We start from the raw sequence: 27,749 nt of genomic DNA, 5'->3' as shown, positions 1-27,749 counted from the left end.
TTCAGCTGATGGAACTGTCCGGTATGGTACTGTGGTGATGAGTACATGACTCTGTGTGTTTCATAAAACCCACTAAACTGTATACTGTTAGATCCGGTTCTCCTCGGCCCCAGGAACAGAGAGGCAGAGTCACCGAGGCTGCAAAAAGGCAAAGGAGTTTATTGGCTAGTTCGAGCTAGGGTCTAAATTCCAGAGCACCAACGCAGTGGCCTCTCCACGAACTAGGACCCCGCCCTGGGGTAAAGGTTAAGTTTTTATATTTTTCTGTATGTTAGTGTTTACATGACACGTTAGTCTGTACACCACACGTTAGTCTGTACACGACACGTTAGTCTGCACACGACACACTAGTCTGCACACAACACATTAGTCTGCACATCATTCCCCTTCAGTTTATTTGTTCTTTTTTTTAGAAGTGGCTGATCGCGTTGGCTTCTGGTTTGTTGACTCTAAGCTTCGGGCTTTTTGCGCTGGCGCCAGTTGTAGTCAACGTCATCCAGGGGAAGAGGAGGGTCTCCAACAGGGGAGGGGGGCTGTTGTTGCATACCTTCTAGTTTTTGGTTACAAGCGATATTGGGAACACACGCCCTGCACAAGCCGTTCATGTGCTGATCATGTCTTGTTCTTTTTATTTACTTAGTTGGTTGGAAGGCACCTGGACTCTCCAGTACTTTATCAGGAAGTAACTTGCGGTTACCTCCCCGGGGCTTTGTTTTTCTTTACTTTAGTGAAGCCTGCCATACGTTAAGCACCAAGCCAGCAAGCCATATATACAGAAGCAGAACTAGGCTTCTCACATCCAGGAAGCCTAGCCTATCATGGAGTTACCTTTGCTCTTATCCCTGTTTTTTATTTTGATTAACTATATTTATCAAATAACTAAAAGCAAGCATAGTCACAGAAGCGAATAGCATCAGTTAGAATTAAAGAGAGCACACATTTTTCTACTATCAATTCCTGTTCTTCAATACCACATAGAGTAAACTTTACTGTATGAAAATTTTCAAACATAAATCGGGCCGTCAGGAATCCCTAGATGGAATGCAGAGTATGACAAATGAATCTGACTGTACACCACAACCGCGTGGGGGCAGGGGAGGAGCTGACCCAAGTACTTTTGGAAAACTTTGTTTTCACTAGAAACTGTAAGAATAAAGACAAAAAGAGCTGTATAAAATCGTTGTAATCTACTTGTGTTTTGCACAAGAGTACAGGTTAGCAATGCTGATACTACTTTACAGGTATACTAGGGTTGAACACATAAGTACATAAATTGTAGGTAATGGAAGTTATGTTTCTTACTACCAAAGAAAATAAGTTACAAATAAGAAAGAGAAGGAGGACTAGAATGAACCCTGTGGTGCTAGAATGGAATCAAGGATACCAGTATGAATTCATATTGATTGATACACAGATAGATGATTCAGAAATAAAAACAGCTTTCATTGGCCAAACCTGGAACAATTTGGGCAACAACGTTGATAACAACAGAATTCGATTATAACCCAAAGAATAAAATAAGTATTCATTAGTCCATACTGATATAAATAATGATTGAATAAATCAATAAATGAGGGCAAAGAAAGAACTCTTCCTCACAGAAAAATTCCAAAATTTCAAATAATAAATGTAAAAGGAATGAGGGCAATTTAAAAAATCAACATTTGAATATCTCAGTATTCACTCAGTAATAATTATTGTGGGTAAGACTCAGGCATGAATGCTAAAATTAGAGGTGAAACTTTAAAGAGAAACAAAATAGTTGCATAACCTCAAAGTATCTTCCCCAAAATATGTGTTAAATACTTTGGTGATTGTAACATATGTCCACAAATTCTTTGATATTCCTTCCTCCAGGACGTGTAACTTATTTCCCAGACCTGGGTGTTAACTGAACTTAGTAACTCACTTCTAATGAATAGAGGATGGAAAGGGAAAAAAACAGTGACTTTACAGTAGAGAAACCCAGCAGACACCACCTTAACCAAGTAATCAGGGTTAACATCAGCAGTAATAAGTTGATGAGTACATGTTTATATCATGTATCCCTGATATGATGCAATGGGAAGAGCACTTCTCTGTGGTATTCTTCCAAAAAATCCAAAACCCTAGTCTACTCATGAGAAAACATCAGATAAATTCAAACTGAGAGATGTTCTACAAAATATCTGATCAGTACTCTTCAAAAGCATCAAGTTCATGAAAAACAAGGAAAGATTAGGAAAGATTGAGAAACTGTCACAGAGTGGAGTAGAGAGTAAGGAGTCATAAGTGGGAGGGCAACATGGGATCCCTTCGAATCCTGGAGAGAAAAAGAACATAAGTAGAAAAACTGGGGAAACTCAAAGTCTGTGGTTTAGTGATTAATAATAGCACTGTAACAATTGCAAAGATGTGGAAACAACCCAAGTGCCCATCAATACATGAGTGGATTAATAAAATGTGGTATATATGTATACCATGGAGTACTATTCAGCTATAAGAAACAATGGTGATATAGCACCTCTTGTGTTTTCCTGGATAGAGCTGGAACCCATTCTACTAAGTGAAGTATCCCAAGAATGGAAAAATAAGCATCACGTGTACTCACCATCAAATTGGTTTCACTGCTCATCACCTAAGAACACATTTAGGAATAACATTAATCGGGTGTTGGGCAGATGTGGGGGGGGGAGGGGTGTATACATACATAATGAGTGCGATGCGCACCACTGTTTAGGGGATGGACACGCTTGAAGCTCTGATGTGGGGGGGGGGAAGGAGGGGCAAGGGCAATATATGTAACTTAAACTTTTGTACCCCCATAATATGCTGAAATAAAGAAAAATAATAGCGCTGTACCAGTGTTTGTTCCTTAGGTTTGATAAATGTGCCATATTTACGTACGATGGTAACATTAGGGGAAGCTGAGTGAAAGGTATAGGAGAATTCTCTGTGCTGTCTTTGCAACTTGTCTGTCAATCTAACATTGTTTCAAAATAAGAAGTTTAGAAAAGTATTCGGATACAGTGCCTTCAGAGTCACAATAAAAAAAATTGTGTCTAATCAGGAACCTTATTTTTAGATCCTGAAATCAAGTAAGAAACTAGCATAAGTAAATAAATCCTAAAAAATGTTTAAATATAAAGAAATACAGACCACTATACTCTTTTTTCTTGAAATACAGCCATACAACATCTCAGACCTATCAACAAAGCCTGGGAACATAGCTTGCAAATCATGTGACACGAGAACTCATTATTTTGTCGTTTAGCTTGCTTCTTCGTATGTCTAAATTACCTTCAAGAGATCATGTAGTTCTAGTCCAGAGAACCATTTCATTCCCATCCAGGCCCATAGACCCATAGAAAAACATTAGCATTAGTACAAAGCAACTTAATACCATTTCAGTTTTTTTTTTCATAGATAGAAATGTGTAATGTTGTATTTCTGTGATTTTAAAATTAAGAAGAATTTACATAAAATTGTTCCATAAATACAAAAAAAAACCTATATGCAAAAAAACTACTATTCACATTAGGATTCGTTTATGGAATGAGAGGGAGGGGAGGGAGGAAGGGAGATAAGGAGGAGTTGCCTGCGCTCTTGGGTGGGCACCGACTGGATGGCGATCCTCGCAGGGAGTCCTAGAGAATCGGTTGGGTGAGGTGTTTGTGCGGAACAGCCATGAGTGGGGAGCACCTGAGAGTAGCTACAGTCTGTGTTCCAGTGAATGATGTGTGTTAAACTTCAGTAGTGAGATTTTGTTGTCAGGTACAAGAAGAGGGAAAAATGAATAATAATTAGAGGTTCCGTTTATAGTGGTGTATCTCATTTTATTCTTACAATAGCCCTATGAGTTAGGTTCTATTATTATCCCCCTTTTATAATTGGGGAAAATTAAAGCTAAGAGCCATTAAGGAACTTGCCCAAGATCACACAGCTGGTAACTGAGGAAGCCAGGATTGGAATGTAGGGTTAGATGACCTCAGAGTTTGAGTTCTTAACCACAATAGAAGAAAGAGTCAAAAGCTGAGCAGACAAAGGGATCAAGGAAGAAAGGACAGGCAGAAATAATGTGAGAGGGTTTCGCATTTGCCTCGAGGACCTGAGATCCACTTTCAGTGGCTGCTAGGCTTGGTTTCCAGAGAAAGAAATCGCAGACTCCCAGAGAAAATGGAGCCACTATAAGTAAAGACACACACCTACAGAAGCAGTTTCTGTCTCCTGTCTCCTGCAGACGCCAGCCTTCAGTCTGGCCTTGTCCTGCCCAGGCATGGAGCTTGGCAGAGGCAAGTCTGGAGGGAGGGTGACTGGGAGCTCCTTCATCATGAGAGAGTGGTATCTGGAAGTCATTTGCTGCTCTTGCAGCTGTGGGCTAATGATCCTGAAGTAAGTTTGTCTCCTTGACACTCTAGATTAGGTAGGGTCCCCTGTTGTATGCTTCGGTATTAACCCATCATTCCCCTCTACAGCACATTTTATTGTAATAATTAACCATTTGAATGAATTTATCTGAACTCTGCCTTCTTTACTTCTACCTAAGTTCCATAAAGACAAGGGTTTTTTGTTGTTGTTGTTGTTGTTGTTTTGTGTTTTTTCCCCCCAACATTGTATCTCCAGTACTCAGAACAATACTTGGCCCATAGAAATGCTCAATATTTCTTGATTAACAGGGAGCCATGTGAACACTGGGCTGCTCCCTGTCTGTCTGGCGACCTCAGAGAAAGGCTGTCCTTCTGTGCTGTTCCCAGATAGAATCAGTACCCAGCCTGAGCACTAGCCTAGCAGGTTGGAGTTCAAACCACCCCATCACCTAGTTCTTACTAGGTCCCTTCTCTGGGGCTGGATCCTACTCTCCTCTAAAGATAGGCTAGACTCTGCTGATCAAGACTGAAATTGGATCCTGATACTAAAGACAACCAAGCTCAGAAGCTCCTGGTCTGTCCTTCTGCACCTGCTACCCTGGTCCATAATTCTTTCTTGGCCCCATCTCTACCTGACAATCATTCTTGCTGGCAGCTCCAATTGCCTCCTAGCCAGAGCATACCAGTTATGAGTCACATAGATGTTAACAAGTCAGAGGAATATACTGTTCTGGATGTTATCCATTTCAGACAGTACAATGTTTTATGCTGATTGATGGTCTATTTTTCTTCTTTTCTAAATATCTGCAGTCTGATATGAAGAGCATTGGTGGTGGCTAATGTCTTAGGTTTCAGGTGAAAATGTGACTGAATTGATAATACCCAAGGATGCAATAGGTTTTGTCTGTGTGCCCTATTTTGGGGAAATAAGTTTTTCTTCTGGACGGAAAAAAAAAAAAAGAACAATAGTGGATGCAGATGGGGAGAAAAGGGTGGTTGACTGGGCTACTTTGTCTTAGTCTTGCTCTTTCAGGTCCATTTGCCACCTTTTTTCGTTCTGCTTTGTGCCCCCAGATCCTGACCTCTATCAACAGCATTAACCTGATGTCCAGGTGGGTTTGGCCGATGGAAAGCACTGGCAAGAGAGTGAAAAATGGGAGGACAGCAAAAGGCTGATGGATGTATTCCTTGGGCTGCCTTCTTGATTGATGACAGGCTATGCATTCCTATATCAAAGGCCATAATTCCTCGCAGACTCCTATAGCTCTCCCTGGCTTCAGTGATCCCTTCCTCAGCTTGCCTTTTCCAGTTTAGAAACGGTGATGGCATACAGCTGTTACTAGCCCTGTGGTGCCCAGCCGTCTTTTATGGTTTCCCTAGACCTTGTCACACGTCTGTGAGTAGTACTTTCATTAAACTTTCTTCACTCATTCTTTTTGAGGGTTCCATCTCTTTCCTACCAGGCTCCTGATTGATAGAGTAATTAAAAAGGGAGTGGGAAATAATCAACAGAGTAAATAGACAACATACAGAATGGGAGAAAATACTCACAAACTATATATCCAACAAAGGACTAATATCCAGAATCTACAAAGAACTCAAACAAATCAGCAAGAAAAAACAACCCCATCAAAAAGTGGGCAAAATGTGATTTGAGGAGCAAATAAAAAAAAAGTGGGCAAAGACATGAACAGATTTTTTTTCAAAAGAAGATATACAAATGGCCAAAAAACATATGAAAAAATGCCCAACATCACTAATCATCATGGGAATGCAAATTAAAACCACAATAAGATACCACCTGACCCTCATCAGAATGGCCATTACAATAAGTAAAAAAACAATAGATGTTGGTGTGGATGCAGTGAAAAGGGAACACTTACACACTGTTGGTGGGAATGTAAACTAGCACAACCTCTATGGAAAACAATATGGAGATTCCTCAAAGAACTACAAGTAGACCTACCATTTGATTCAGCAGTCCCAGTACTGGGTATCTACATAAAGGAAAAGAAGTCACTATAGGAAAAATACACCTGGACCCAAATGTTTATCACAGCACTATTCACGATTGCAAAGATATGGAATCAACCTAAGTGCCCATCAGCTTATGAGTGGATAAAGAAAATGTGTTATGTATGTATTTGTGTGTGTAGTACACACACACCATGGAGTACTACTCAGCCATAAAAAAGAATGAAATAATGTCTTTTGTAGCAACTTGGATGGAACTGGAGACCATAAGCCTAAGTGAAGTATCTTGGGAATGGAAAAACAAATACCACATGTTCTTACTTATAATAGGTAGCAAAACAATGGATATATATGGTCATAAATGGTGTAATGGACATTGGAAACTAAGAAGTGGGGAGGGTGGGAGTGGAGTGAGGGATAAAAAATTACCTGTCAGGTACAATGTACACTATTCTGGTAACAGGTACACTAAAAGCACTGACTTCAGCATCATACAATTCATCCATGTAACAAAAAATGATTGTACCCCCTAAATCTATTGAAAGGCACTGGAAGATGGCCATAGCATTTAGTGGCTATGGAAACAATGCTAAGTACAAAGATTGCTTGGCTTGGGATGACCATGTCTCATAGCCCTGGAGAGCATGTGTAGAGAAAAGAACAAATTTAAATCACTGTGTGCTCAACTGAGGATAGTTGGTAGAAAATCAGAAAATGTCTATCACATGTTTAAAGATGTCCCTTAGTTCCTATTGGCACAGAGTAGATATGATGGAGAATTAAACACAAAGCCTAATTGGAAAGGTGGCAGAGCAGCAGTGTTGATTAAATGCACAACATCATTAGGTCTCTCATGCCAAATTAAGGCATTGATAGGAAAGAAGTGGGAACCTAAGACATGTGGTGGGCATATTTGAGAAAAAGAGATGGGGCTGAGAACACTGAATCCCCATATTCCCTGAACCTTCCTTGCCAGCACAAGCTTTCCATTCCCCTACTTGGAGGGAACCAGACTCCTCCTGAATAAAAACCTACCAATAGCCAAACTTTCCCGTTTAACTCGTCCATCTGGCTGGTGGCAAAAGCCAAACTGGTATTGGAACATGAAGGTGGATTTTTGCAAGCCTAATTAGGTGATGATGTCATTTGCGGTCTGGCACCTAGTATGTAGATACTGCCCTAGAAAATGCACTCTTTCCCGCAGTTTCTATTAGCAAAAGTAATCAGAAGCAGTTTACCTTTATGTGACAGGGAGTACAGTACACTGTTGCTGTCTTATTTTAGGGCTGTGCCAACTCTTCTGTTCTCTGTCATAATAGAATCCAGAGGGAAATAATTATTTTAATATCTCATCGATTATCACACTGGTCCATTACAATGGTTGCATTATGCTAATTGTACCTGGTGAGCAGGAAGAAGCAAGCACCCTAAATAACTCAGTAAAACACAAGTATGCTAAAGATAGAAGATAAATTCTGAGAAAATTCAGAGGTCTGACACACCAGCAAAGTTTCTATGCGTTTGATGGTTGAGGAATATTAAAATACTCCAAAAGTTAGAAACAAGTTGCTGAACCTGTCATGACCCATCACAAAGAAAACGCTTCTTTGGATTTTGGAGGCAACCTACCATGTTTGAGCACACTTCTCTGACACTTTAAGTAAGTAAAGGCATCCAGTTTTGAGTGGTGTCCAGATCAAGAAAAGGCTCTGCATCAGGTTCAGGCTGCAGGGCAAAACGTCCTGCCACTTGGGCCTTTTGACTTTATAGGCTCAATGCTATTGTAAATATGTCTGTCACACATAGATGCTATAAAGAGGCTCCTGGATGATTCAGATAATGCCAACCTGGATATACCTTTCGTTCTGCAACTTAAACTATTCTGATTGCATATATATATTCAACTGAATGGGTGTGTATGCATATATATGCATATATTTCTTTTTTCAAACTCCTTCTTATTTCCTCCTTCTCCCCCTGTTTACCTTTTCCTCCTCCTCCTCCTCTTTCCCTTCCACTTTACTCTTTCTCTTTCTGAATAAGTGTATATTGGATATCTATTATGTGCCTGGGATTGTGCTAAGCATTCTATTCTTTGAGTTCTTTAGTCAAGGAGTTATTACAAACCTCTACAATAAGACTTTTCTAGACAAACTCTTTTCTCAAAAAAGGGCACTAATCCATTTATGAAGACCCAAATTTGCTTTGTTTTCAGATTTTAGGAGAGAACACAGTTATTTTTATCACTGTGATTAAAAATCAGTCCTCTACTGGGAAGACTATCCCCTTCCACTGAACTCTCATCTTTGGAAAAGAGATACATATATGGAACAGGAACAGAGGGAGAATACAATCACATGGCCTCTGGTGATAAATGGGATGTCAGAAGTCAAAATCATGTCACCTTTATAACCAACAATCAGCCGGGAGAGATGGCTCACACCTGTGATCCCAGCACTTTGGGAGGCCAAGGTGAGAGGATTGCTTAAGGCCAGGAGTTCAAGACCAGTCTGAGCAACATAGTGAGACCCCATCTCTAAAAAAAAAAAAAGAAAAAGAAAAAGAAAAGAAAAAGAAAGAAAGAAAGATTGATTGATTAGCAGAATATAGTGGCTCCTGCCTGTAGTTCCAGCTATTTGGGAGGCTGTGGCAGGAAGATTGCTTGAGCCCAGGAGTTTGAGGTTGCAGTGAGCTATGATGATACCTCTACATTCTAGCCCAGGCAACAGAGCAAGACTCTGTCTTAAAAACAAAACAAAAGAAAACAAAAACAAACAAACAAAACCACATTCACACACATATATAAAACCAGCAATCATTTTAATGTGAGATGGATAGAATATATCAAAAATTCAAGCAAAACATCAGACAGGATAGACTAGGGTTGTGCTGTAATAATCACTTCAAAATCTCACTGACCTAAAAACAAAACACACAATTTTTTGCTCATGTCATGTATTTTTTGTTGACCTGCTGTGGGCACTGTTCTTCATCATCCTTATAACAAGGACTCTGGCTGATGGAACTTTATCTGCAACTTTTCAAGTCACTGTGGTAGGAGTTAAAAAACAAGGCAAATTGTGCACTGGCTTTTAAAGGATTCCACCTGGAACTAGCATATGTCATTTCCACTTGTACCCTATTGGTTAAAGCCTTGGTTGACCTATAGGGGGTGGGGAAGTACAATTCTACCAGTTGCTTCAAAGGACAAACAGAAATGTTGTTAAAAATCACTAATTACCACTACAAACTAAGTCTACTAATCCATTCAATCCCTACTTTCCTCCAGAAATCCCAACATAATCATCCAAATATATTATAATGAAAAAATATATTTCTGTCAAGATAAAACTTTGCTCAATCATTAAATATTATAATAATGATTCTAAAATATGTATGTGGTTGTATTTATGTGGTGAAATTATAGGTGCTTTATTCTCCTCTAGTTTTTGGCTTTTCAGAATTATAATTTTTTTAGAGTAACTGAATAGTGTCTTTTATAATGAAAAACACTAATAAACATAATTGTTTAATGTATATTTATGATACCATAGTAGCATAGATAAGATGTTTGTGGTTAAGGTGAAAATTTCCATACATATTATAAACTTGCACCTATGTTGATGCATGCTATGGAAATAGGTAAAATGTTAGAGTGTCCACATATTAGTGAATTTTTAAACTCCACAACATTTTTATTTTTAATGTGAAATATACATGTTGTGGGCAGTATAAAATGCTATTCCATTTGAGAATAGAGCAGAAAATATGGAGGAAATGCTATTTTCAACTTCTGTCTTTATTTCCAGCCATGCATTCATGCATTACCACCACAGAGGGTACATACTGTGCCAGAGTATGGGAAAAACAGAGGACCAAGAACAAGAAGACCTGGATTGTAATTCTGACTTTAAAGCTAACCTGGTACATGACTTTATTCTATTCATTTACCCTCCTTTGGTCTTGTTTACTCATCTGAAAAGTGAAGATATTAAGATGATCTCTTAATTCCCTCTGAGCCCCAAAACTCTTTAGGCCATGTGAGGTATAAGGGTCCTAAATCCCTGTGTTATGGAATGTGAAATACCTTACAAAATGTTCCCTTCATTCTAACCTCTCTAGGTGATGACCCTAGCACATAACAGGTGTTTAGTAAATGTTTGTTAATCAGAATTCACCTCACTGAATAGTTATAGCAATCCCCCAGGGTAGATAGTATTGTTCTCTTTGTTCATTTAAGATAATCATACAGAGGTTGAATTTACATGCCTCATAAGTAATGGTCTATCTTCACCAAAGTTAAGGTGCACTCAGAATTACTTAAGCTAATTAATTTCAATGGAGAATATCATTAAAATTTTTAGAAAGAAGATCACCTTTAAAAAGCAAAACTAGAACATTCTTACAGTATTCTGAATTATGGAAGATGTTTACTCAGAAGATTGTAAGAAGATAACACAGTAATAGGCCCTGTGTGGGTTACTGAAAAATTAGTACCCTGGCCCTTCCCTTTGAGAGTCATACAGATTAGTTGGGAAACAAGTTGTATATTTGTGAGCAATGAGAAACATATGTAAAGTACATTACAAAAACATGCAAGACTTCAGGGCAAATGCTGATTGTTATTCCTGAACTCTTCGCCCTTTGCAGATATCAGTGATTAGACACCTTGATTGGTCTCTTCCTAAAATGCTTTAACTAAAAGAGAAGATAATATTGACTTTGTATTAAAAATCAGATTAAGCATTTCTGATATTTCTGTTCTAATCAGACTGGTGCCCTTAAAAGCTCCCTGCTTTCCCATGGGCAAAATTGTTCCCTTAGTACACTCCACCCTTGAACAATGCAGGGGTTAGGGGTGCCAACTCCTCAGCCCCCATGCAGTCAAAAATCCACATATAGCTTTTGACTCCTCAAAGACTTGACATTGTCTACTGTTGACCAGAAGCCTTACTGATAGCATACACAGTTGATTAACGTATATTTTGTATATGTATTATATACTGTTTTCTTACAAAGTAAGCTAGAGAAAAGAAAATGTTATTAAGAAAATCATAAGGAAGAGAAAATATATTTACTATTCATTAAGTGGAAATGGATCATCATAAAGGTTTTCATTCTTGTCTTCCCGTTAGTAGGCTGAGGAGGAGTAGGAAGAGGAGGGGTTGGTCTTGCTGTCTCCAGGTGGCAGAAATGGAAGACAATCCACATATAAGTGGACCCACGAGGTTCAAATCCATGTTGCTCAAGGATCCACTGTATATGTTACTATTTATGTTTTTCCTTTGGTTCCTAGCCCCACCTTTGTCCCAGAGAATGCCTTGGCTCCCTAGTTTGTTCCACATTCCACAACTTAAAGCTTACTTCACCCTATTCCTACTCCAAGTAAAGAATTTAGCTACCTGAGAAAGCCCCCTAGTGTCACACACTGAGAACTTGATTCTCTTTCATCAGGGAAATGATCAAGATGGCATCACAATCCTGGCTTCATTTCAACTGAGGGCACAAACACCCCTAAAACAATAGGCCCAAATAGCTTTTCTTAAACTGCTGGCAGTACAAGTAAACTATTGAAAAGAATGTTTGAGGAGGAATTCAGAAAATTCCTCAATCCTCAATGCTTTTAATTAAAATACAAATAATGTTTTCCTTCTTTAAGCTAGATTTTAAATAAGAACACTTCAAACAAACAAATCACCATGGGCCCGGAATTATAAATTCACTACATTTTATTCACAGCCACTCACTTGTTTATATACACAGATATCCACAATAACATTGTCATCTCCACAAGGTTGGTAGTTAGTCAGAGGTTGGAGGGCTTATTCAAGGGCCTTGCTTCTAGGAGTGGTGTAATGGAAAGAAGTCAACTTGAACTATAATTTCAATGAAAATCACTGAAGGTCCATTTCCAAGGGTCTTTTTTACTTTAACCAAAATCTAAAAAGTGCATCTAAGCTCCTCTGCTTAATTAGCATCTTTTCATTGACTTGGTGGTGTTGTGTCCTGACCCCAGGTCTGAAGAAAACATGACCGGTATCAATTCCGCTCCAAAGTATATCTTGGTCCTATCAGTTTAGTACTCTCTTTTTTGTGCAATATTTAATAAACATGACTGTATATACTTACTTTAATCTGTTAGAATTTTATATGCTTTTATCAACTTCCCACATGGCACAAACCTTATGAGAAGAGCTATAGGATGTCCATGCTAACTAATGTCAGCCCATTGGAGCAGAACGAGCTTCCCACAGAACTACGGCAAATGAAGTGGACAGTTTTTCTATGGTAGCAACTGGCATCAGCCTTCTGTTAACTAGCTCTTCACCTTTGTAAAAGAGAGAAACCCACCTTTGTCTGGAGACATTTGAAAGATCTCAAAGTTATGCTTATCTTCTCTAGGATCCAACCTGCCTTCACCAACTGCACATCCAAACTGATGACTATGGTAAGATCTCAGTATAGCCCCAAGAGGAAACAGCAGTTCTTGTTCTGGGGAGAAGTAGCTTATGTGCCAAAGAAATTGTAGAACCTGGTTAATATGCATATTTCAGGAATCGGGAAAACATATGCATAAAAATCTTGAGGAAACTGTATCAGGAATGGTGGTGGGAAGAGGGGACATAAAGCTGGGTGGGATGTATTAATAGTTTACTGACACAGGAGCTCGACGTCCTGGCAAGGATGCCTATAACCTGCCTAACATGCTGCTGAGATGGCTCTTTGAAGCTTGTGCGTGATGATAGCCCACTGCAAATGAGGTGGAGATGCTGGGACTGCCTTGGCAAAGTATTGAGGAAGGGTCTGAAGATTCAAGGAGGTAAAATATTAGAGTGAATTTATTATGTGCAATCAGAGAAGCTGGTACTTAATGTTGCCTAGGAGGAGCCAGAGGACAGCTCTTTCACTAAACCAGTGAGGAATGCATTGCCACGGGCAGTTTTAAGATGCATTTCATAAGTTAGATTCTCAGAAGGCCTTGGCAGGATTGAGCACCAGCTATCCACAGTGGCTGCCAAATCAATTAAGCATCATGGAATTGTTCTTTCTTTTTCCTCCCCTATTTTACCTCCCCAGACTCTCACTTCTGCTCCTTGGAATACTTTTTAAATAAACTACCTGCACGCGAGACTCTGCTTTTTGGGGGGACTCAGGTCAGGATGATTCTTCATTGGCATTGTCTGTGTTACTCCACTTATTTGGGGAAACTCTGTCTTATTCTGTGGCCATGTGATCTGAATGGGAACTACCAAATTCTTAGGTATCTTCATCTCCTTGGCCATGGTAGTTGGTCAGGGAATGGACATGGGACCCAAGATGGGGCAAGTAGAGTGCTTCTTCAGATTTTCTCCATCTGGAGCTACTGGAAAAAATAGCCTTCCTTTCTAGTCATAGAACTGTCAGTGTGAAGGTTTTTAGCTTCTCACAGGTGTGCCCCCACAACTTGAAGAAATTGATCTGTGAGAATAAAGTTGACATCAGAGAAATCTGGAGGCAATATATAAAGTGATAATCCCAATATATTCTGTATCAATCATCCCTAAATCTAGCTATATATACCCTTTACAACCATGCAACTATGGATCTGTGTGTATTGCAATAAGTTTTTTTTAAGTTAATTTAAATTGGATTTCTTTCACTTGCAACTTAAGGGAATTCTATAATATATACCCATAGATAACAATTACTTCATGGGAATTATGTTTTATTTTTTAATACATTTCATGTCTGTATCTTGCTTCAGTGAAATAATTTTACTTGTACTTGACAAGTACAGCTATGTCTGGGAAATATAATTAGGAAATATACAGAGTTGAGGAGAGTGTAGGGTTGTCTATCAAATAGACCTACCACTTCCAAATTATGTGACCTTGAGCAAGTGACTTAACCTACCCGACCCTTAGTTTCCTACTTTGTATCATCAATGTTCAGCACAGAAAAACAGAAACTTGGGTATTTCAAGCAGAAAGAGATTTAGTACAAGGAATTAGATACTTTCAAAACTGTTGTTTGCTCAGGAGGTATAAAAGTCAGGGAGACCACCATTCACTATCACATTACAATGCTGCTGCTGCTGCTGCTATTCAAATATCAGAAAAATTCAGAGACTCTTGTCAACCTCCATGCTGAGTATTACGTAAAGTTGACAATACCCACATAACAACTTTCATCCATGGAGAGTAAAAGTTGCTATTTTTCTCCCACAACTATGTTTTATGAATGTCTGATCCTGTATTTGAATATTTTTCTTCTGTTAAGTATCATAATGAGTTTGGTTTTGCAAAAATAAACCCCAAACTGAGTTTGTGAAAAGAGCTCAAGAAATGGAATTGTCCTTCATAATAGAAGGGTTTGGAGTTGTTCAGGCCATCCAGAGGGAAAGGGTGTGGGTGAGGAGGAAAAATGGGAGGAGTATAAAGAGAAAGAAGACAGCAAGATTGTGAGTAGCCAGGTGCCTTGTGGGGTGCAGCAGGAGGCTCCAAGAACTTGTAGAAATAGAAATGGCTAACTTTCAGTGTCTTTTAAAAAAAAATGCCCCAGTGAGGCCACCACTACTGCTTCTAGTCTCCACCAACAATAAGTAATAGATGACATGGACTATCTCAAATTATTCAAGCCCCATTGTTAAGCAGAGGCTCAGAAAATGAAGTGACCTAGCCAGGATGTCAGAGTAACAAGTGGCAGAGTCAGAACATACATCCAGGTTACCTTACCCTGGCACTTGACAGGAACATTGAATAGGACATCAGACTTTCCTCAAATTGTGAAATGGAGTTTCAGGCATATCTTAGCAGGATAAATTTCACATAGAAAACAGTTTGTGAATATAGAACCAAAGGCAAGTAATTTATCCAATCACATTGTAGGGACCAAGGCTCCTCGCCCTCTAAAAGTTCACTGAAAAATCACTGACATGAGGCAGATTGATTTTTATTTATTTAGAGACAGATTTTTGCTCTGTTGCCCTGGGTAGAGTGCAGTGGCATCATTGGAGCTCACTGCAACCTCAAACTACTGGGCTCAAGTGATCCTCTTGCCTCAGCCTCCTAAGTAGCTGGAACTACAGGCCCGTTCCCCTTGGCCCAGCTAACTTTTTATTTTTAGTAGATATGGGGAGGGGGGGGGGTCTCACTGTTGCTCAAGCTGGTCTCCAACTCCTGAGCACAAACAATCTTCCTGCCTTGGCCTCCCAGAGTGCTGGGATTACAGGCATGAGCCACCACACCTGACTGAGGCAGATCGAATCATAGGAAAAAGACACACAAATTTATTTAATGCGTACACATGGGAGCCTTCAGAATGAAGATCTAAAGATACAAAGGAAATTGCCCGTTTTTATGCTTAGGTTCAACAAAGTATGGACAACTATGTAAGAAATATGATTAGACAAAAAGAGTATGATCTAATGCTAATAGACTGAGTAGGGAAACCTAGCAAGGCCTGTCTGTCTAGATTCTTCTTGCTCTCCCTGAGCATGCATTCCTTCCTTCTGGGTGTGGGGCAGGGCCCTATCTGGAATGGGGGTCTTATGATCTACATAAGACAAGGTAGGTCAGATGATTTCTTTATGGCCAATCTTTACACAGAATAATTTTAGGTTTTATGGCTGGTTCAAGAAAGGGAGTTTTGATTTCTATGACTGGCCTTGAGTAAAGGGACTCTAGTTTCTATGGCTGGCCTCGGGCGAGAATAGAACTGAGAGTCAGGAGGGCAGGAGAAGGTCAGACAAAAACTTTGCTTCTGAGGCTGCTTCTGAGGCTTTCATTTTGGGGTACTATTTTCTGAGCCCCAACAACATCTACTGGAAAGGAAATGTTAACAAATCAGGTGCTAGTTAAACTTCTTGTAGTAGCTCAAAATAATCATTATAGTCTCTCTACGACACAACTCTGAAAATTAAATAGAATAAAAGAAACGTTGCTCATTGAAAATCTGAACTGATCCAGTGAACTTCTTTAGTTATCAAATATTCAAATGACTGCTTAGAAAGCCCAAATTGCTATATTTATAATTCTTGTATTGATTCCAAAGTACAAAAAGTTATTATAGTAATCCTATAACATTTTGACTGCCTTTTGCTGAACTTATATATATTGACTGGTGACATTTTATTTATATCTTTGCATTTCCCCTTCCACTGGGTTAAAGTTCAATTTTGCATTTCTTCAAACTGCCTTATAAATAGTAAGTAGTGAATATGTGCTAAATTGAAATTGATAGTCTACCTGATGCTAACGAAGTATAATAGAAGAGAATACAATCAAAGTTATCTTAGTAATTTAATATTTGCTTTAAAAAGAGTAAGAATGTGTTTTTGAAATGCTAGACTTACTGTTTCTATTATGAAATTAAAACATAATTTAGAATAACCTAAACTGATATTACACGTTCCTTCCAAGAGACCTATTGCTCACCATCACCTTCAAGCCCACCATTTAAGTAATATATGGCCATTGCCAGTCCAACAAACCTTCTACCCATCCCTGGCCCAGAAAGAGGTGTTTTTGGCTGTTCATCTTGCTTAGAAGGGAGAAGCAGCCCCTGCAGCTATGGAACATTTCTTTGTTTCTTTACAAACTATATATATTAATAACATGTATTGAGAGAAACAGAGAGGTTATAAAAGCAATCTGTTCACTTCCAAAAATTTAGAGACTACAGATACATATTAAATATGAAGAAGAAAATGAAATTAGCTCCAGTAAACATTTTGGTGAACATCCTTCCAGTCTTTTTTTTTTCTGAGCATTTTTTTCATAGTTATGATTATACACTGTACGTTCTACTTGGTATCCTGCTACATATATGCACGCATATATCTATATGCATATCCCTGCTGTTTATGAGAATTCAAGGTAAGTCCTTAGTGACATAGGTAAACATCTCCCAAAGTTGCATCGAGGTAACATTTCTCAAGTTGCGGGTAATGATTAATAGCAGATTCATATGTTAGACATACGAGTTTGAGATGTAAAGTTCTTTGGAAGATTATTTACACATATTTTCCATGGGTAGGAAAATAGAATTCATCCATGTATGATGCAGTGACTGGTGCACACAGAGTACTTATACACCGTCAGGGGCGTGACACCCAGGGAAGGTGTCGACAGGGGGCAGGGGATGGGTGGCAGTGGCTGCCATCAGGTGGTGAGTGCTCTGTGCAAACCTGTCTGTAGTCCTCCAGCCTCTCTCTTCTTAACTGCTCCTTGTCAAGTGTGGTCTCTCCACGCGTTTGCTCTTCCTCCCTTCTTCTCAGCTCGCTCACTCACTCTCTCTTTGCTTTGTATTCTGGAGTCATCTCAGGTGTTGTGAAATCAAAGGTCTTATTCCAGTCCATGGTTGTATTTTATTTGCTTACGACCCCTTCTGGACTTCCTGGAATGCCAATTTCAAGAGAATCTTGTTAGTTCGCCAATACTCACCTCCAAGTATGGCCACTTGGACTTTCCCCAGGCTAAGAGAGTGCCCTGTTGCTTCCGTCTGGAACAAGTCCCCCTGAGATGTTTCAGAGAGAGCAAGATTTAATTTTCTCTCCTGCTACAGGAAAAACTCAGCTCTCAGGGATTCAGTTCCATGGCTACCACTCTGCTTCCTGTTCCTGACTGCTGTCAGTCATCCACAGTGGCCACTGGCTTCTTTAAAAGAATAAAAAGCAAATTCAGCTTCTGAGCAATATAACTAGTCTTCACATGCTTGCTGCCTTTTAAGGCTGGATGGGCCAGTGGCTGTGCTCTTCTCCCCATCTCGTGGGGACATTGGAGAAAGGCCCAGGCTTTTGGCTCTAACTATGCTCAGCATTGCTTCCCCTAAGGGCTCGGAGCTGCTACTCACCTGTAAGGGTAGTTGTCTGTATTAAGTGGGAATTCTCTCCGAGTTGAGAAAGCCTATTTGTTCACTTTGTTGGGGCTGTTAGAGTCATCAGTACATCTCAGATAGCAGGGTCTGGAAGAAGAGTGAGTCCCACAATCCTCCTGAGCAGTATGGTCTCCAGACATTATCCTTTGCTGCAGAAAGGTCCACAGTAGTGCAGGGATGGGCATCCACTTTAAGCAAAGGTCAGTTTCAGAAACTGACTCCCAGAATTAAGTTAAGGTGGCACTGTTGCTTAGGATAAAAAATGTTTATATTAGCTACCATTTATTGAGATGCAGGATTGGTCATGTTCTCAACATTTGTTATTTCATTTTAATCATTACAGCAACCATGCAAAAGTAGATATCATTTGTCCTAGTCACAGTTGAGTCGAAGCTGAAACAGACTGAATGACTTCCCCAAAGGTACATAGCTAGTCAATGGCAAAACTGAAATCCAAACTCAAGTCTGTTTGGCTTCAAATCCTGCCTCTTAGTCACCATGTTAACAGCCTCCCACAGAGAAAACACAGAGATCCCTCCACTGGAGTAAAAGTATGGGTCATGTCATTATAAAACAGGTTATTTGGAATCTATACTAATCAGTCAGTGATTTACAGTGTCCAATTATATGCAAGGTACATTAGCAGGTCAGTGAAGGACAAGCCAAATTATGATAAGATCCTTGCCCTGTAGTTGGTGAGATGACATCAGACTGAATGCTGATAAAAATGCAAGAGTTAAAGAGCAACATTAAGCAATAAGGTGAAAGATACCATGAATAACACAGAGAATTTACTATGCATTAAACCGTATTCTAAGCACTTCTTTAAACTCTTTTTTTGGTGTAGTAAAAAATACGTAACATGAAATCTATCATTTCTAAATGTACAGTTCAGTGGAATTAAGTACACTCACATCGTTGTGCAACCACGACCACTGTCCATCTCCAGATCTTTTTTATCATCCCACACTGACTTTTTACCAGTTAAACGGTAACTTCCAATTTCCTTCCCCTTCCCCCCAGCCTCTGCTGGCCACAGTTCTACTTTTTGTATCTATGTATTTAACTACTCTTTAACTATTCTGCTTCATATAAGTGGAATCATATAATATTTGTCCTTTTGTGTCTGGCTTATTTCACTTAGCATAATGTCTTCAGGTTTCATCCATGTTATAACACATGTCAGAATTTCATTCCTTTTTAAGAAGGAATTCATCAACAAATGAATGGATAACCAAAATGACATATATACATATATGCATACAATTTTATCATTTATCCATCGATGGACTTTGGGTTCCAAGCACTTTTATAAGAATTAACTTGTGAGGTTCTATTCTCATTTTCAGATGAAGCAACTGGGGCTGAGATACATCAAAGAGCTAGCCCAGTAAGTGGTGAATTTGAATCCAGAGAACTCAGTAAAGAGCCTAAAGTCTTAACCATTATGCTCTGCTCTCCCTATATATTTTAAGCGAGAGGTGTATGTCACTAAACTCCGTATTTTATAAGGATGAGGAAATCCCCTCAGGTTGATTTGGGACAGGAGCCCTTCATGGGGGCTGTGGCTTTTGTCCTTAAGAGACATGAAAGATTGAGATAGATCATGGCCTGCAAGAGCCAAGGCATGAGAGGGCAGGGACAGGACTTGCTTTGAAAAGAAAGGTTATGTAAGGATCTGTAGGACTGGCTATTTCCCAAAGGGAGACCGTGCACCAAGCAAAACACCTGCTTAAAAAGCGAGGCAAACAATTACCCAAGCTCCTCCACACATTCTGCTCTACAGGAAACAGCCTTAACAGGACTGTGCTTCCTTAAAATCAGCCATTTGGTACAGGCATGAAAAGGGTTTTGAAATCTGAATATGCATTTTCCCTAAAACCTGTGTGTACATTTAACTTTATAATCAAATGACATTTTGAGAGCCATAGAAGGACTGGGAAATACGTCATTTCTTTTTAAGCAGCATGGATTATAGACAGTCCCTGTTTCCTTACTTTATTATTTTTTCTTTCTTTTTTATTGCTACCAAGAATGCTGTGTTTGAGATGTTTCCTTTATATTTCACTGCATCATTCATCCACACCTCCTTGAGTGACTCTTTCTGCTGAGATCTGAGTAGGGGAAGACAACAGAAACAGTTGAGAATTTGCCAAGAGCCACCTGTACTCAAGCGGTAGTACTTTGAGGCTTTAAGATTATGAAATTTTGAAAACAAAACCTCTGCCTTTTTTTCTTCCGAAAACCTTTGCCTTTTCTTTCAAAGCAACTGGTTCTCACTCTGTTACCCAGGCTGGAGTGCAGTGGTGCAATTGTAGCTCACTGCAGCCTTGGACTTCTGGGCTCAAGTGATCCTCCTGCCTCAGCCTCCTGAGTAGTTGAAACTACAGGCATGTGCCACCACACCCAGCTAATTTTTATTTTTTAATTTTTTTTAGAAGTGGGGTCTTGCTACATTGCCCAGGCTGGTCTTGAACTCCTGGCCTCAAGAAATCCTCCTGCCTCAACCTCCCAAAGTGCTGGGATTACAGGTGTGAGCCACTATGCCTGGCCTCTGCTTTCTTATCTGTCTCCCTCTTAGCCCAGAACAAAATAGCTACCCAATACTTTGAAGATATATGATCTCCTGAATGGCATGGAACCAAAAGGCAGGGACTGTTTGGAGTGAAGAAGAAACAAGTCCCTGGTTTGGATTTGGCCACTTTGGTGGTGTGACAATCAGCAAATTAAAAAGTTTTCTGGACATCAGAATACTTACTTGAAAAAATGAAAATCATAATGCCTGTTATTAAGAATCAAGATACCTGTTTATTTCCCTTTTCTTTTTCAGCCCATGACTCCTCAGCTTAGATGTGATAAGAGCCACCTACCCACTAACTGAGAAACCCACACTTCAATCCAACACAGCTGGCATTGTTTCACTAAATTCCCAGCTTGTAGGTACTAAAGGGAGAATAATCAGGCAATTACATAAAAAGAAGCTTAATGACTAACTAATACCATCCCAAGAATACAGTAAACCGAGCAAAGGCAGTCAAAATGCTATGGGGTGGCAGCAATCGGGAGTTAGTGTTTGATGGGTACAGAGTTTCAATTTGGGATGATGAAAAAGTTCTGGAGATGGATAGTGGTTATGGTTATGCAACAATGTGAATGTACTTAATGCCACTGAACCGTACACTTAAAATGGTTAAAATGGTAAATTCTACATTATGTACTGTATATTGTACCACAAAAAAATACTATGGGATGCCCATAATAATTTTATATATTTTCTGAATCCTCTGCAGGGAGGGCTTGTTTAGAGAGGTTTGGCTGCTCATGACATGATTTGGCACAGAAAGGTGAAATGGGCCCATAGAAACACACATACTCTCTTTTTCTTTCTCCCTCCTTCACTCCATCTCTCTCTCAAATCTCTCTGGGAGATGGTGAAATAAAGTTGTTAGCACAGAAGAAGTGGAAGTGGAAAGTGGCGTAACTACCAGGGCGCTGAGGGAGGAGATAGGAGTGGGGGCCTCGAGGAGGCAGAACAATCCATAGCTATTATGGTAAAGTGGAAACTATGAGCAAGCAGAGGACAGAGGAGAGAGAAAGAAAAGACAAGAACAGGCTAGTTGCAGACGCGGCTAGTCCGCAGGAAGAGGAGACAAGTGGGGAGTTGCTAAGGAATGTCAGCGGAGAAGCCCCTATGATGAGGGTTTCCAAAGACCTGCTGCTCCCAGTGTGGTCACCTTGAAGCCCATCAACTCTAATTCTTTCTATCCTTAGGATAGTTAGGATATTCATGGATTTCCATGTATAGTGTCCCTACAGAAACAAACCCACCATACCAGGCCTCATTCAGACCTCTTTTATGTTACTTATTCCATTGGTGGAGGGAAGGTTCTTCAATTTGAGAGATTTATAAACACAACATAGAGAAATGCAATAAAAATGAACAATGATTGTGAATGATAATCTATTGGAAATTGTGCTAAGAATAGGATGAGTTAATTTGAAGAAAAAGATAGCTGAGATTACTTTGATAGATAAAAGAAGTAGCTTTAGTAAGACCCATAACAATCATCACCACTACCAAACTAATAGCCACTCCATAACGGGACTAAAGGGGGTGCTGGAAGGTGAAAAGTTAATGTCTTAGCCAGTTCCCTTGAGAGTAGAACCTGAGACAAGGGCTCGTGTGTGGTTAGTTAACGTAGAAATGTGATGCCTGGGAGTGTGGAATGAGCAACGACAGTGAAACGGGAAGGAGACAAATCCAATCCAAGACTGCATTTCTCCTACTGGTTGGTTACTCCAACAGTGATCAAATACTTTTGAAAATATTTTGAGAACCATTTTGAAACATGCCTCAAAACTATCCGCTGAAGAGAAGAAGGAGGGAAGCATTTATCCATAGGTTCCTGTCCTCCTTTGGACACAGGTTGCTGCTTGGAGACTTAACTACCCATCAGGGAACAGGTCGCCAGGGCAGTCCCTCAGGTCAGCATCAGAGAAGCCCTGGCAGACCTGGTTGAAGATGAGAGGCTTTGACAATGGCAGTTCTGTTGGAAAAGGAGGCCAGGAGGACCTGAAGCCATGTACAAGAGGTGTTTGAGACAGTGATGTCTGTTCCTCTTATTCCAGTCCCCTAATTGCAGTAAGCCCAGAGATAGGTTCTTTTAAGGGAGATTAGGGAGGGAGACCCCCCCCCATGTTAGACTTTAAAGACCCTCAATTCCTACTATCCAGAACTTTCCTCTTACATCAATACAAATACTCTTGTCTACTTCAAACTCATTTCCGAGAGAATATTACAACGAATGAGAAAGCGAAAAAGTCATGAAGATGGCACATTGTACATATCCATTTGCATTAAAAACATATATTATGTCATTATCACAAAATGGAAGGAAAGCCACCTTTTGAAAGATGGTCACACCTTTAGAATTACACCGTTTTCAGTGCAAGTGAAAATATCTTTATGTGGATAAGTTATATATAACATATAACAATGACAATACAGGATAGATGTTTAATTAGTTTTTGTTCTTCAAATTGTAAGAGTTAAGTAAATCAGTTCACACTTAAAAACTTATTTTTAAGAGCTCTTATTAAGAACATCAGGCTGACTTCTTTTTAAGGTCGTCATGATAATAAGTGACACTGGAAAATTTAGAGGCTACTATCATAAGAGATACATTTCAGGGACTTCTGTCAGAAGATAGCATGATTGTGAGGTGTCTCGTGAGTAACAATTTATCCAGTGAAGCAAGCATTTGCTTTTTGTACTTGCAGTGCTGGCCCTTCCCTATGCCTGGCACCATTGTATCAGCTTGTCTGCCACCCAATAGGACAAACAAAGTTCATGCCTTTATTTTAGCTAAGCCTCTTTTCACAGTCACTGAACTAAAACAAACACATGCACAAACATAAAAGCTACAAAATATGTGAAACAAAAATTGATAGAACTGAAAGGAGAAATAGACAAATCAATTACAGTGGAGACATCAACATCACTCTCTAAACAATTGCTAGAACAACTAGATAGAAAATTATCAAGGATATAGAAGAACTCAGCACCATGAAGCAGCAAGATTTAATAGCCATTTATAGAACACTCCACTTAACAAGAGCAGAACACACACTTGTCTCAAGTATCCGTGGAACATATACCAAGATAGACCATATCCTGAGACATAAAACAAGCCTAAACAAATTTGAAAGACTTGAAGTCGCACAAAGTATGATCTCCAAAAACAACAGAGTAAAATTAAAAATCAAAAACATAAATTTAAGAAGAAAATCTCTAAAAACTTGGAAACTAAACAGCACATGTTTATGTAATTCATGAGTCAAAAATGAAGTCTCAAGAGAAATTTTAAAATGTATTCATTGAACTGAACGAAAATTAAAATACAACATATCAAAATTTGTAGTGCATAGGTAAAGAAGTGCTGAGAGGAAAATATTTTTTCTAAAAAGTACATATATTATAAAAAAGGAGGCTGGGTATGGTGACTCACCTCTGTGATCCCAGCACTTTGAGGGGCTGAGGCAGGAGGACCACTTGAGCCCAGAAGTTTGAGACTAGCCTGGGCTACATAGTGAGAGCTTGTCTCTACAAAAAATTTAAAAATTAGCCAGGCATAGTGGCATGTGCCTGTAGTTCTAGCTACTCAGGAGGCTGAGGTGGGAAGATTGTTTGAGCCCAGGAATTGAGGCTGCAGTGAGCTATGATGACACCACTGTCCTTCAGCCTGGGTGACAGAGTAAGACCCAGTCTCTTAATTAAAAAAAAAAAAAGGAAAAGACTCAAATCAATAATCTAAATTTCCACCTCAAGAACCTAGAAAAAGAAGAGCAAACTAAATCCAAAGTTAAGAGCAGAAATCAGTGAAGTTGAAAACAGAAAAGCAATAGGGAAAACTAATGAAACAAAGAACTAGTTCATTAAGAGCAATAAAATAGGCAAACCTCTAGCAAGACTGACAAAAAAAAAAAAAAAGAAAGAGAAAATGCAGAAATTACTTATATCAAGAATGAAATAGGAGATTCATTACAGACCTTATGGACATCAAAGGGATAACAAGGACATTGCATTCCTTTATTTTCTACACCAAGTCAACACACATACTAATAACTCTATGGACATAAATTTGACAACTTAGATGAAATGGACTACTCAAAAATATAAACTGCTGTAAATTACCAATATAAAATAGATAATTTGAATAGGAAATTGTATTTATAATCTTAAACTCCCCAAAATGAAATCTCCAGGTTCAGATGGTTTCACTGGAGAATTCTACCAAACTTTTAGAGAAGAATTACAGTCAATTCTATACAATCTCTTCCAGAAGATTGAAGAGTGTGAATATTTCCCAGTTTATTTTAGGAAGTTAGTATTGTCCTGATACCAAAACAATATAAAAAATATAAAGACAGTACAAAAAAAGAAAATTGAAGACCAATAACCCTCATGAATATAAACACAAAAATCTTTAATAAAATATTAGCAAATTGAATCCAGCATAGAATTATATACTATGACCAAGTAAGGTTTATACCAGGGATACAAGGTAGATTCAGTATTTGAAAATCAATCTGTGTAATTCACCATATTAGTAGGCTAAAGATGAAAAAAATGATTATATTAAATGGTGCAGAAAAAGCACTTAACAAAATCAACACACATTTATGATACAAACTCTCAGAAAAATAGGACTAGAAGGGAACTCCCCCAATATGATAAAGAGCATCTATTAAAAAATCCTACACCTAACATTATACTTAGTAGGGAAAAACTTGATGCTTTTCCTTTAAGAGCAGGAATAAGGCAAAGATGTTCACTCTCACCACTCTTACTTAAAACAGTGGCAAAAGTTGTAGCCAGTGCAATGACACAAGAAAATAGAACTAGAAGCATTCCAATCAGGAAGAAAGAAATAAAACTATCCCTATTTGGAAATCACATGATTGTCTACATAGAAAGTGACAAGTAATCTACAAAAACTTTCCTAGAAATAATAAGTGAGTTCAGCAAGTTTGCAAGATACAAGATAAATATACAAAAATCAACTGTATTTCTATATTTTAGCAATAAACTCATGGACACAGAAATTAAAAACACTGGGCCATTTACAGTTGATCAAAAGAAAATGAAATACTTAAGTTTTAAATCTAACAAAACATGTACAGGATTTAAAAATCTCAGAACTGTACAATGCTTATGAAACAAATCAAAGAAGATCTATATAAATAGAGAGACGTACTGTGTTCATGGATTAGAAGGAAACTTAATAAAGATATTAATTCTCCCCAGTTGATGTACTAGTTTAATGTAATTCCTATTCCAGCAAGATGTTTTTGTTGATAGAGAGAAGGTTATCCTAAAATGTATATGAGAAAGGCAAAGGAGCTAGAACAGCTAAAACAACTTTGATAAAGAAAAATAAAGTGTAAGGATTCAGTTTACCTAATTTTAACACTTATCATAGAGCTACAGCAATCAAAACTGTGTGGTATTGATGGAGAGACAGACACATAGCATAGGAAATAGGATACAGAACCCAGAAATAGACCCCCAGAATATGCCCAACTGATTTGATAGCCTTTCAACAAATGGTACGGGAGCAATTAGACATACCTAGGCCAAAAAAAAAAAAAAAAAAAAGTCACCTTTCCCTACATCTCACATTGTATACAGAAATAACTCAAAATGAATCGTGAACGTACCATGCATAAAACTATACAACTTTTAGAAAGAAAAATACAAGAGGAAATCTTTGATGTTTAGGTCCAAGCAAAGAGTTCTTAGATTTGGCACCAAAAACATAATTCATAAAAGAAAATATTGATAAATTGGACTTTATCAAAATTACAAGCTTTTGTTCTGCAAAAGACTGTGTTAAGAGGATGAAGGACAAGCTACATAGTGAGAGAAAGTATGTGCAAATCACATATCTGAAAAGGGACTAGTGTCTAGAATACATAAAGAACTCTTAAAACTCAACAGTAAAAAAAAATTCAATTACAACATAGGCAAAATACATAAAGAGACAGTTCACCAAAGAAGATATACATATGGAAATAAATGCATAAAAAGATTCTCAGCTATTAGGGAAATGCAAATTTAAACCACAGTGAGATACTACTACATAGCTACCAGAATGGCCAAAACAAAAAGTCGTGGCAAGACCAAATGCTAGCGAGGACACAGAGAAACTAAATAACATTGCTGGTGCGGATGTAAAATGGTACAGCCACTTTGGAAAACAGTTTGGCAGTTTCTTTTTTCTTTTTTTTTTTTTTTTTGAGACAGAGTCTCACTCTGTTGCCCGGGCTAGAGTGAGTGCCGTGGCGTCAGCCTAGCTCACAGCAACCTCAAACTCCTGAGCTCAAGCGATCCTACTGTCTCAGCCTCCCGAGTAGCTGGGACTACAGGCATGCACCACCATGCCCGGCTAATTTTTTCCATATATATATATTTTTTAGCTGTCCATATAATTTCTTTCTATTTTTAGTAGAGATGGGGTCTCGCTCTTGCTCAGGCTGGTCTCGAACTCCTGAGCTCAAACGATCCGCCCACCTCGGCCTCCCAGAGTGCTAGGATTACAGGCGTGAGCCACCGCGCCCGGCCGGCAGTTTCTTAAAAAGTGAATCATACAATTATCATAGAATCTAGCAATTGCACTACTGGGCATTTATCCCAGAGAAATGAAGACATGTTCACATAAAAGCCTGTACACAAATGTTCATAGCAGCCATATTTGTAATAGCTCCAAAGTGGAAACAATTCAGATATCCTTCAAAGGGTGAAAGTTAAACACACTGTGGTACATCAATACCACAAAATACTACTGAGTAATGAAGAGGAGTGAACCACTGATACACTCAACAACCTGGATGAATCTCCAGAGAATTATGCTAAGTAGAAAAAGGCAATCCTAGAAGGTTGTATTCTGTATAGTTCCATTTGTATAAATTATTGAAATGGCAAAATAGTAGGAATGGAGAACACATTGGTGTTTGTTAGGGACTGGAGGGAAGTGGGTGTGGTGAGAATAGAGCAACATGAGGAATCCTTGT

The sequence above is a fragment of the Eulemur rufifrons genome, chromosome 8 (genome assembly GCF_041146395.1).
Source record: "Eulemur rufifrons isolate Redbay chromosome 8, OSU_ERuf_1, whole genome shotgun sequence".
Lineage (NCBI taxonomy): Eukaryota > Metazoa > Chordata > Mammalia > Primates > Lemuridae > Eulemur > Eulemur rufifrons.
The sequence above is the reverse complement of the archived record's forward strand: the minus strand, read 5'-3'. Positions refer to the sequence as shown.